The sequence below is a fragment of the Chamaea fasciata genome, unplaced genomic scaffold (genome assembly GCF_029207755.1).
Source record: "Chamaea fasciata isolate MVZ Bird 193981 ecotype frontalis unplaced genomic scaffold, bChaFas1.0.hap1 SCAF_2, whole genome shotgun sequence".
Lineage (NCBI taxonomy): Eukaryota > Metazoa > Chordata > Aves > Passeriformes > Sylviidae > Chamaea > Chamaea fasciata.
Genome location: NW_027094087.1, coordinates 117,166,742 through 117,179,014, shown reverse-complemented (window position 1 = coordinate 117,179,014; position 12,273 = coordinate 117,166,742). Strand labels below are relative to the sequence as shown.

The 12,273-nt window shown below is 60.5% G+C and overlaps 1 long non-coding RNA gene across 1 annotated transcript; it reads right to left on the bottom strand.

Moving 5' to 3' along the window:
- Positions 1 to 2,845: 2,845 nt before the first annotated feature.
- Positions 2,846 to 3,241, bottom strand: LOC136286161 (uncharacterized). Its single transcript, XR_010719798.1, has 3 exons — positions 3,188 to 3,241; positions 3,068 to 3,109; positions 2,846 to 2,977 (listed from the first exon to the last, which is right to left on the bottom strand). It is a non-coding gene; the product is annotated as an uncharacterized lncRNA (long non-coding RNA).
- Between the last annotated feature and the right edge of the window lie 9,032 nt (positions 3,242 to 12,273).

Here is a 12,273-nt window from a genome sequence, read left to right as displayed (position 1 = left end):
CTGACCTTCTCAGGGGAGCCCCCTCACCCAGGATGGGGGGCTCTGCCACAGATTTCATCTCTCTGCATCTGAAACAGAGTCAGGACAAAAGTCAGAGTGCTGCAGGATACCTTGACAGCTCCACACATCTTGTGGCAATCTAGGAATACCCTCTACAGTCTAACCACACCCCACATCACAAATTTCAAGCCCCCGGCACTATTACCCTCGTACCCCTACACCCAGACTGAGCAGCAAGGCAGAGCAGCTCCGGGCCAAACACACACCAACACCCGTGACACAGCACAGGACAAACGAGGGGACGCAACAGGGACAGAAAACGCTGGGCAAGAAGAATGACCCTGAGGGTCCAGAGAACTCGGAATGAGATGACCGAGGTAAGATGGAAGGTGAGCTGGCCAGGCTCAGAGAACCCTGCAGGAACAAGATGCCATCGGGATGACTTATCCCAAGAGACGCAGAGATGGATGCCCGAGAATCCTACGGTCAGAATCCTCCACCTGTCTTTGCATTCTCACAAGACCTAACCCGCCGGAATGGATCAGGGCGGTGCACGGCTGTCAGTACAGCTCAGAACAAGACCTGAAAAGGCATCGGACTGGATGCTTGTGAAGAGAGATGGATTCTGATGAGTGTCCGAGCAGCTGAGACAAAGGCACCTGGCTGAGGAGCACAGAGATCAGAAATGCTAAGACTGATGCCAGGGGTTTTGACAGACCCCTGAAAGGACTAAAGGAAAAGACAAGACACCAAACAGACAGAGTGCACAACAGACAAGTGACACAACACACACCAGGACTGCTCTGCCCTGCACACCTCAGCACTGACATGAAAAATGAGACTTTTCCTTCACGTAGCCTAATGGGTCACATCTGGGACATCCCCAGCTCCAAACCCGACTCAAAAAAATCCCTCCCGCTGACCCCTGCCCTGGTACCCCGCTTTCATCCCCTCTGTGGCTCCAAGCCCTCCACTTATCTCTCAAATGTCTGGGGAGGTGAATCCACGCCGGGTGCCAAAGAAGGCTGCCTCTCCCTCAGAAAAATTCCTCCCGTCACTGGGCTGCTGTCTCCTAGTCAGCTACGATAAAGAAAATCAAATACCAAAGCATAATCTTAGCTGCACATCAGCCAAAACCCAGCAGCTCTGCTACTCACCGTCTCTTAAGCAGCACCGGGTCCTCGGGCCCCGTGCGTGCGTCAGCTGAGCTCGGAGGCCGACGCTCGCAGCGCCAAAGCCTTAGAGGCATTACTGGCACCGAGCCCACCCACCGTGGCCTCCATTAGGGCTGTGAGCATCCCCGGTTAGAGCAGGACAGGAACGCAGGGTGGACATCCCCGGTGAACCTCAACCCTGTGGACTCTGCCCCACCACTGTCACTTCCTGCCTGGCCCTAGCTTAGGGCTACTGCCTGCACCTCTCAGGACTTCTGGCCTTGTCTTGCGTTAGGATTGCTGCCGGCACCTGCTCTCAGGGAAACGGTGTTGGCAGCAGCGCTGTGAGGGCCGGGATGCCTGTACTCTGACTTGTATCCTAGGCTGTACCCCTGATTTTCACTGTGTGTTCTCTAGTCCTTGAGTCCTTTACCTCAGCCTCTGTGTGTATCACTGTAACCTCCCCCCTTCTGAACCCTGCTTCTTCAGAGCCCTAGACCTTGCAGCCGGGGACGCTCTGCACCGTTAGGGTCCCAAGAGCTGTCCCGCACGCAGGACAGGTACATCCACAGTTGCTCCCTGCCTACCCTAAGAAACGTGGCCCTGAGACAGGGCAGAGGCTGACAGAGCCGAACTCTTTGCGGTGGCAAAAGGCACGAAGCCTTACCAACCGCCGCCTCGAGAGGGAATCAGGAGCACTTCCACCGGCTGCGGAGAGACAGGGAATCCCAGGGTGGGTGGGGCGGGAAACCCCCGTTATCCCCAGCCCTGTTGGATCCTGCTCCCCACTATCGCTTCCTGCCTGGCCCTAGCCTGACTGTGTCTGCACAGGTCAGAGCTTCTGGTGTGTTCCTGCACTAGGGCTGCTGCCTGCACCTGCTCTCAGGGGAAGTGTGCTGGTAGCAGTGCTGTGAGGGCCGCTACACCTGTACTCTGACTTGTATCCTAGCCTGCTCCCCTGAGTTTCACCGTGTGTCCTCTAGTCCTTGAGTCCTTTACCTCAGCCTCTGTGTGTGTGGCTACACCTCCCCCCTTCTAAACCCAACTTCTTTAGAGCCCTGCACCTCGCAGCCAGGCCTTCTGGCATTGTCCTGCATAAGGGCTCCTGCCTGTACCTGCACTCAGGGAAACGGGCATGTCTTTAGGGCTACTCCTTCGGGTCTGGGGTAGGGGTGGGGTCGGGCTGGTACACCTGTACTCTCAATTGGCACATCTTGGACATCCCTATCTCCACACCTGACTCAAAAACCCCTCCTGACAAGTCCTGACCCAGCACTCCACTTTCATCCCCTCTGTGGCTCTGAACCCTCCACTTATCTCTTGGACGTCTGGGGATGAGAATCCACGCCGGGTGCCAAAGAAGGCCGCCTCTCCCTCAGGGAAACTCCTGCTGTCGCCGGGCTGTTGTCTCTTAGTCAGCTACAACAAAGAAAACCAAACATGAATGCGTGATCTTAGCAGCCCATCACCCAAAACCCGACAATTCTGCTACTCACCGTCTCCTAAGCTTGCCTGTGTCCTCGGCCCCGCGCTTCAGCTGCGCTCAGAGGCCAACGCCGGCGTCGCAGGGTCTGCCTGGGTAAAGAGCAGACAAGGTGACGTGGCAGCGCTGGAACTTGAGGGGACCCTCCCTCCTTCTCCTCCCTGACTCACCTCAACTCCTCGGCCGTTATCCAAGCCTACCTGGATGGGGCCTTCACAAGGAGAAGATCAAGGCTCCATCACAGACTCCTGGAATGCTCCCGGAGGGCTCACGGGTGAGGTGACGCGGGTCTGTCGTCCCGTTGGTGAGAGGGGAGCTCGGCCTCCTGCGAGTGGACTCCCTAAAACGCACAATAACGGAGGCTTAGAGTTGCACCAGCGAGTGAGGCTTGAACAATAGCAACGGCTTCTGTCCACGAGTCACTGCTCACCTCGCCCACGTCAGCTTGACTGCTGAGATCCGGCTTCACCACCTAAAAATAAAGACAAAGAACAGAGCTGTAACACAGCCATCATTTACACCTCCCCTGCAAACAGAAACAGGGACTGACCTTCTCAGGGGAGCCCCCTCACCCAGGATGGGGGGCTCTGCCACAGATTTCATCTCTCTGCATCTGAAACAGAGTCAGGACAAAAGTCAGAGTGCTGCAGGATACCTTGACAGCTCCACACATCTTGTGGCAATCTAGGAATACCCTCTACAGTCTAACCACACCCCACATCACAAATTTCAAGCCCCCAGGACTATTACCCTCGTACCCCTACACCCAGACTGAGCAGCAAGGCAGAGCAGCTCCCGGCCAAACACACACCAACACCCGTGACACAGCACAGGACAAACGAGGGGACGCAACAGGGACAGAAAACGCTGGGCAAGAAGAATGACCCTGAGGGTCCAGAGAACTCGGAATGAGATGACCGAGGTAAGATGGAAGGTGAGCTGGCCAGGCTCAGAGAACCCTGCAGGAACAAGATGCCATCGGGATGACTTATCCCAAGAAACGCAGAGATGGATGCCCGAGAATCCTACGGTCAGAATCCTCCACCTGTCTTTGCATTCTCACAAGACCTAACCCGCCGGAATGGATCAGGGCGGTGCACGGCTGTCAGTACAGCTCAGAACAAGACCTGAAAAGGCATCGGACTGGATGCTTGTGAAGAGAGATGGATTCTGATGAGTGTCCGAGCAGCTGAGACAAAGGCACCTGGCTGAGGAGCACAGAGATCAGAAATGCTAAGACTGATGCCAGGGGTTTTGACAGGCCCCTGAAAGGACTAAAGGAAAAGACAAGACACCAAACAGACAGAGCGCACAACAGACAAGTGACACAACACACACCAGGACTGCTCTGCCCTGCACACCTCAGCACTGACATGAAAAATGAGACTTTTCCTTCACGTAGCCTAATGGGTCACATCTGGGACATCCCCAGCTCCAAACCCGACTCAAAAAAATCCCTCCCGCTGACCCCTGCCCTGGTACCCCGCTTTCATCCCCTCTGTGGCTCCAAGCCCTCCACTTATCTCTCAAATGTCTGGGGAGGTGAATCCACGCCGGGTGCCAAAGAAGGCCGCCTCTCCCTCAGAAAAATTCCTCCCGTCACTGGGCTGCTGTCTCCTAGTCAGCTACGATAAAGAAAACCAAATATCAAAGCATAATCTTAGCTGCACATCAGCCAAAACCCAGCAGCTCTGCTACTCACCGTCTCTTAAGCAGGACCGGGTCCTCGGGCCCCGTGCGTGCGTCAGCTGAGCTCGGAGGCCGACGCTCGCAGCGCCAAAGCCTTAGAGGCATTACTGGCACCGAGCCCACCCACCGTGGCCTCCATTAGGGCTGTGAGCATCCCCGGTTAGAGCAGGACAGGAACGCAGGGTGGACATCCCCGGTGAACCTCAACCCTGTGGACTCTGCCCCACCACTGTCACTTCCTGCCTGGCCCTAGCTTAGGGCTACTGCCTGCACCTCTCAGGACTTCTGGCCTTGTCTTGCGTTAGGATTGCTGCCGGCACCTGCTCTCAGGGAAACGGTGTTGGCAGCAGCGCTGTGAGGGCCGGGATGCCTGTACTCTGACTTGTATCCTAGGCTGTACCCCTGATTTTCACTGTGTGTTCTCTAGTCCTTGAGTCCTTTACCTCAGCCTCTGTGTGTATCACTGTAACCTCCCCCCTTCTGAACCCTGCTTCTTCAGAGCCCTAGACCTTGCAGCCGGGGACGCTCTGCACCGTTAGGGTCCCAAGAGCTGTCCCGCACGCAGGACAGGTACATCCACAGTTGTTCCCTGCCTACCCTAAGAAACGTGGTCCTGAGACAGGGCAGAGGCTGACAGAGCCGAACTCTTTGCGGTGGCAAAAGGCACGAAGCCTTACCAACCGCCGCCTCGAGAGGGAATCAGGAGCACTTCCACCGGCTGCGGAGAGACAGGGAATCCCAGGGTGGGTGGGGCGGGAAACCCCCGTTATCCCCAGCCCTGTTGGATCCTGCTCCCCACTATCGCTTCCTGCCTGGCCCTAGCCTGACTGTGTCTGCACAGGTCAGAGCTTCTGGTGTGTTCCTGCACTAGGGCTGCTGCCTGCACCTGCTCTCAGGGGAAGTGTGCTGGTAGCAGTGCTGTGAGGGCCGCTACACCTGTACTCTGACTTGTATCCTAGCCTGCTCCCCTGAGTTTCACCGTGTGTCCTCTAGTCCTCGAGTCCTTTACCTCAGCCTCTGTGTGTGTGGCTACACCTCCCCCCTTCTAAACCCAACTTCTTTAGAGCCCTGCACCTCGCAGCCAGGCCTTCTGGCATTGTCCTGCATAAGGGCTCCTGCCTGTACCTGCACTCAGGGAAACGGGCATGTCTTTAGGGCTACTCCTTCGGGTCTGGGGTAGGGGTGGGGTCGGGCTGGTACACCTGTACTCTCAATTGGCACATCTTGGACATCCCTATCTCCACACCTGACTCAAAAACCCCTCCTGACAAGTCCTGACCCAGCACTCCACTTTCATCCCCTCTGTGGCTCTGAACCCTCCACTTATCTCTTGGACGTCTGGGGATGAGAATCCACGCCGGGTGCCACAGAATGCCGCCTCGCTCTCTGGGAATTTCCTGCTGTCACCGGGCTGCTGTCTCTTATTCAGCTACAAGAAATAAAACAAACATCGATGTATGATCTCAGCAGATCTGTTGGCCAATCGGTCAGGGTGTAAGACAAGTAGACCACCTAAAACACACAAACAATAACATATGCTGAAGAGTTACATCAGAAACACCAGCACACTTAACTGCATAAATATATAAATTTTCAAACAGACAACCCCAAAAAAATTCCAGCAAAAAAAGCCAACTCTTATCACCCCTAGTCAAACTACTGAATATAATAAAAACAACACCATGTCCAAACCCCTTAATAATACTCCAGAACATATACTCAGAGCCCCCCCAAAGTTAAAGACTTCCCCCTAGCCAAATAAAAAGGAAAAAGCCCATGTCTTGCAACCCATATTAATTCATTAACTTAAAACTTTAAAAATAAACATTAAAGTTTAAACCTTTAGACAACACTAGCACACCATAGACGCCAATCCCATCACTACATGCCAAACCAAAACTTATTTCAACCTTTTGTGCTGCTGCTGCTGCTCGGCACAAAGGTTTGTCCCTCAGCACCTCCTGAAGTAATGTTCCACGCCCAAGGCCTCCCCCAGCCCCTGTGAGATGAACTCACCATCCTTCCATGAGCCTCACCTGGGAGCCCAGCATAAACCCCTCTCCTCCCGCAGCTCCGTGCCAAACTCAGCTCGGGCTCCCCTCTTAAAGCAGTGCTGGCAGGACCCGCCCCCTCGTTATCCTTTACAGCTTCCACCTGCCCCCTCATCAGTGTGACAGCTCTCACCTGGGGCTGCTCTGTCCCCTCAATCATCCTGTGACAGCTCTCACCTGCAGCTGCTGCCAGTCCCTGCTGCTCATTTCCTGGACATTGCACTGTGTGCACTGACACGCTGGGGCACCGGGCTTTCCTTGCTGTGAATAAGGATCCCTCTGCTCCTGCACGTGCCCAAGGCTGAAACTGGGATTCCACCTCCTAAATTCCGTTTGTGTGAGGTTCACAATTCCTAAGGAAATTTCCCAGCAATCGTTACCCTTCATTTACATTTTCTCCTTTGGAATCATCACTACCTTGTCTTTCTGTGCAAGGGTTCCAAACGTTCATTGGGAGTTCAGTAGCCGGGTTGGCTTGTTTATAACTTAGCTGACAATCCCAGGCTAAATCCAAACACCCAGAGATACAGGGAAATATGGAGACAGTTTATAAATACTGCCCACCTCTGACCCTGAATTCTTCATCGCACATCCTCGGAGCAGATTTACTCCATCCTTTCATCCCAGCAGCACCCCTCCAGCACAACTCTCACTTCTCACACATGTTTCTTCCCACAAACCAAACAGAAATCTACTACAGGGCGAGGCGGGGAGGGGCGAGGCCGGTCTCGGGGCAGAGCCCCCGGGCCCTCAGGCCGGGCCGGGGGGACCGGAGCAGAGCCCGGGCCGGGTTGGAGCCGGAGCCGGTCTGAGGGCGGAGGCCCCGGGCCCTCAGCGCGGGCCGGGGGGCGGGGGCGGTTCCCGGGGCCCGCTGTCCAATCAGCACTGCCGATGCCTCAGCGAGCCCGCCAATCGCGGGGATTCAAAAGGGTGGCGGAAGTAGCTGCTGCTCTATGGGCTCGGTGTGGAACGCCCCGGTGGGGTCCCGGCGCCGTGCACTTGGGACCCGCCCCGCGCCCCTGAAGCCGCGCCCCCGGTACTGCCCGGCCCCGGCTGCCTCCGGGCCCCGCCTCACAGAGCCCCGGCTCCGCCCCGAGCCCGCCCCGGCTCCGCCTCGGCTCCGCCCCGAGCCCGCCCCGGCTCCGCCCCGAGCCCGCCCCGGCTCCGCCCCGAGCCCGCCCCGGCGCCCCGCGCTGCCCGGGATGGGGGCGGGACCATCGCCCGCGGCCCCGCCCCGCCCCTCACAGCTGAGCCGAGCCGAGGTTGCTCGCGGCCCTGCGCGGAGCCAGGCGGGGCCGGAAATGGGACCGGCCGTTCTGGTTCGGGTCCTGTCAGTGTCGGCTGCGGCTCCCGAGCGGTGCGGCCTCCCCCGGCGGGCGGGCTATGGGTCTCGGGGCCGGAGGACCAGGGGGGCGTTGCGATCGGGATCGGGACCGGGATCGCTGCGGGCGGCAGGAGCCGCTCCTGCTCCGCCTCCAGCCGGAGCTGCGCTGGGGTCCTGGCGGGGCTCTGGGCACGGGAGGACGGCGGCGGCGATTTCCTCTGATAACCTCTGATATCGGCCCCCCCACAGCATCATTGATCCCCACCCGAGTGTCACTGACCCCCCCCAATGTCATTGATGCCCCCCCAATATTCCACTGATCTTCCCTCAGCGTCGCTGACCCCCCCAAAATTCCAGTGATCCCCCCCACTTGATCCCGCCCTTTTTCTCCCCTCACGTTTCCCGCCCTTTTTCTCCCCTCACGTTTCCCGCCCTTTTTCGTGGGGAACGATCCCTGAGGGGGCCTGTGGAGGGATTCTGGAGGTCCGAGGGGTGAATTTGGGGTTTGGAGGGAGGTTTTGGGGGGTCCCAGGGATGGATTTTGGGGTTTTTGGGGGTCCAAGGGATGGATTCGAGGGTCCCGGGGTAGATCTGGGGTCCTGGGGAGGTTTTGGGGGGTCCCAGGGGTGGATTTGGGGTTCATGGGGAGGGGTTTGGGGGTTTTATGGCGCCTCAGGGGTGAATTTGGGGTCCGGGGAGAGGTTTTGGGGGTTTTTCGGGGTCCCAGGGGTGAATTTGGGGTCTAGGGCGGGGTTTTTGGGGGTCCCTCACCTGCAGGGCGTCGCGGGGGTGGCAGGGGGAGGGGGCAGCGGGGGGGGCCCAGCGCCCACCCCCCCTTGGGCTTCAGGAGGGCGTCGATGAGACCGAAACAGCTCGGGGGGGGGGGTCAAAAACGGGGGGGGTCACGGGCTGGAACCCCCCAGTGCCCCCCAAACCACCCCCAGGGCCCCCCCCGACCTCCAGGAGCCCCCAAAACCCTCCTCAGGTTCCTTTGATGCCTCAAATGGGCCGCCCAAACCTCCCGAAGATCCCCCAAAACCACCCAAAGCAGCCCCCAGGACTACCCCCAGACCCCCAAAACCCCCCAAACCCCTCCAGGACAACTCGGGACCCCCAGGACCCCCCAAATCCGCTCCCCCGTCCCCCTGAGGCCTCGTTTGACCCGCTCCACGTTGCGGACAGGCAGCAGCTGATCAAGCCACAAGCACCAACACCTGCGGGACTGGGATGGACTGGGAGCACTGGGAGGGTGATCAGAGAGAACTGGGATGGACGGGGAGTGGACTGGGATGAACTGGCAGGTGTGTGGGGGTCCGTGGTGGGCACACGGTGCCTAACTGGTCTATACTGGGATGGGTCGGATGGCCCCAGGGGAGGGGGTGTGGCCACACTGGTCCAGACTGGGAGGGGTGTCACCGTGGCGCCGGAGGCGGAGTCGAGGATTCGGGCGAGGCAGGGACACCTAGGGGACAGCCAGGGCACCCCCAGGGACACCTAGGGGACACCAGGGCACCCCTGGGTACACCTAGGGGACAGCGAGGGCACTTTTGGGGACAGCCAGGGCCCCCCCAGGGACAGCCAGGGCACCCCCAGGGACACCTAGGGGACAGCCAGGGCACCCCCAGGGACACCTAGGGGACAGCCAGGGCACCCCCAGGGACACCTAGGGGACAGCCAGGGAACCCCCAGGGACACCTAAGGGACAGTCAGGGCACCCCAGGGACAGCCAGGGAACCTCCAGGGACACCTAAAGGACAGCCAAGGCACTCCCAGGGACACGTAGGGGACAGCCAGGGCACCCCCAGGGACACCTAGGGGACAGCCAGGGAACCCCCAGGGACACCTAAGGGACAGCCAGGGCACCCCAGGGAGAGCCAGGGCCCCCACAGGGACACCTAGGGGACAGCCAGGGCATCCCCAGGGACAGCCAGGGCACTACCACGAACACCTAGGGGACAGCAAGGGCACCCCAGGGACAGCCACGGGACAGCCAGGGCCCCCCAGGGACACCTAGGGGACAGCCAGGGAACCTCCAGGGACACCTAAAGGACAGCCAAGGCACTCCCAGGGACACATAGGGGACAGCCAGGGCACCCCCAGGGACACCTAGGGGACAGGGAGGGCACTTTCGGGGACAGCTGGGGCCCCCCCAGGGACACATACGGGACAGCCAGGGCCCCCCCAGGAACAGCCAGGGGACCCCCAGGGACACTTAGGGGACAGCCAGGGCCCCCAAGGGACACCTAGGGGACAGCCAGGGCACCCCCAGGGGTTGAAGGGGCCCCCCCGCTCCAAACCCAGCACGGATGCCTGCGTTGCGGCCCCCCAAAAACCCATGGCCGCCCCCCGAGCTGATATCGACCCCCCCACAGCATCATTGATCCCCACCCGAGTGTCACTGACCCCCCCCAATGTCATTGATGCCCCCCCAGTATTCCATTGATCTTCCCTCACTGTCGCTGACGCCCCCCAAAATTCCATTGATCCCTCCCACTTGATCCCGCCCTTTTTCTCCCCTCACGTTTCCCGCCCTTTTTCTCCCCTCACGTTTCCCGCCCTTTTTCGTGGGGAACGACCCCTGAGGGGGCCTGTGGAGGGATTCTGGAGGTCCGAGGGGTGAATTTGGGGTTTGGAGGGAGGTTTTGGGGGGTCCCAGGGATGGATTTTGGGGTTTTTGGGGGTCCAAGGGATGGATTCGAGGGTCCCGGGGTAGATCTGGGGTCCTGGGGAGGTTTTGGGGGGTCCCAGGGATGGATTTGGGGTTCATGGGGAGGGGTTTGGGGGTTTTATGGCGCCTCAGGGGTGAATTTGGGGTTCGGGGAGAGGTTTTGGGGGTTTTTTGGGGTCCCAGGGGTGAATTTGGGGTCTGGGGAGGGGTTTTTGGGGGTCCCTCACCTGCAGGGCGTCGCGGGGGTGGCAGGGGGAGGGGGCAGCGGGGGGGGCCCAGCGCCCACCCCCCCTTGGGCTTCAGGAGGGCGTCGATGAGACCGAAACAGCTCGGGGGGGGGGGTCAAAAACGGGGGGGGTCACGGGCTGGAACCCCCCAGTGCCCCCCAAACCACCCCCAGGGCCCCCCCGACCTCCAGGAGCCCGCAAAACCCTCCTCAGGTTCCTTTGATGCCGCAAATGGGCCGCCCAAACCTCCCGAAGATCCCCCAAAACCACCCAAAGCAGCCCCCAGGACTCCCCCCAGACCCCCCAAAACCCCCCAAACCCCTCCAGGACAACTCGGGAGCCCCAGGACCCCCCAAATCCGCCCCCCCGTCCCCCTGAGGCCTCGTTTGACCCGCTCCACGTTGCGGACAGGCAGCAGCTGATCAAGCCACAAGCACCAACACCTGCGGGACTGGGATGGACTGGGAGCACTGGGAGGGTGATCAGAGAGAACTGGGATGGACGGGGAGTGGACTGGGACGAACTGGCAGGCGTGTGGGGATCCGTGGTGGGCACACGGTGCCTAACTGGTCTATACTGGGATGGGTCGGATGGCCCCAGGGGAGGGGGTGTGGCCACACTGGTCCAGACTGGGAGGGGTGTCACCATGGCGCCGGAGGCGGAGTCGAGGATTCGGGCGAGGCAGGGACACCTAGGGGACAGCCAGGGCACCCCCAGGGACACCTAGGGGACACCAGGGCACCCCTGCGTACACCTAGGGGACAGCGAGGGTACCCCTGGGTACACCTAGGGGACAGCGAGGGCACTTTTGGGGACAGCCAGGGCCCCCCCAGGGACAGCCAGGGCACCCCCAGGGACACCTAGGGGACAGCCAGGGCACTCCCAGGGACACCTAGGGGACAGCCAGGGCACCCCCAGGGACGCCTAGGGGACAGCCAGGGCACCCCCAGGGACGCCTAGGGGACAGTCAGGGCACCCCAAGGACAGCCAGGGAACCCCCAGGGACACCTAGGGGACAGCCAGGGCACCCCAGGGACACCCAGGGCCCCCCAGGGACACCTAGGGGACAGCCAGGGAACCTCCAGGGACACCTAAAGGACAGCCAAGGCACTCCCAGGGACACCTAGGGGACAGCTAGGGAACCCCCAGGGACACCTAGGGGACAGCCAGGGCACCCCAGGGAGAGCCAGGGCCCCCACAGGGACACCTAGGGGACAGCCAGGGAACCCCCAGGGACACCTAAGGGACAGCCAGGGCATCCTCAGGGACACCTAAGGGAGAGCCAGGGCACCCCCAGGGACACCTAGGGGACAGCGAGGGTACCCCTGGGTACACCAAGGGGACAGCGAGGGCACTTTTGGGGACAGCCAGGGCCCCCCCAGGGACAGCCAGGGCACCCCCAGGGACACCTAGGGGACAGCCAGGGCACCCCCAGGGACACCTAGGGGACAGCCAGGGCACCCCCAGGGACAGCCAGGGAACCCCCAGGGACACCTAGGGGACAGCCAGGGCACCCCAGGGACACCTAAGGGACAGCCAGGGCACCCCAGGGAGAGCCAGGGTCCCCACAGGGACACCTAGGGGACAGCAAGGGCACCCCAGGGACAGCCACGGGACAGCCAGGGCGACCCCAGGGTCAGCCAGGGCACCCCCAGAGACACCTCGGGGACAGCAAGG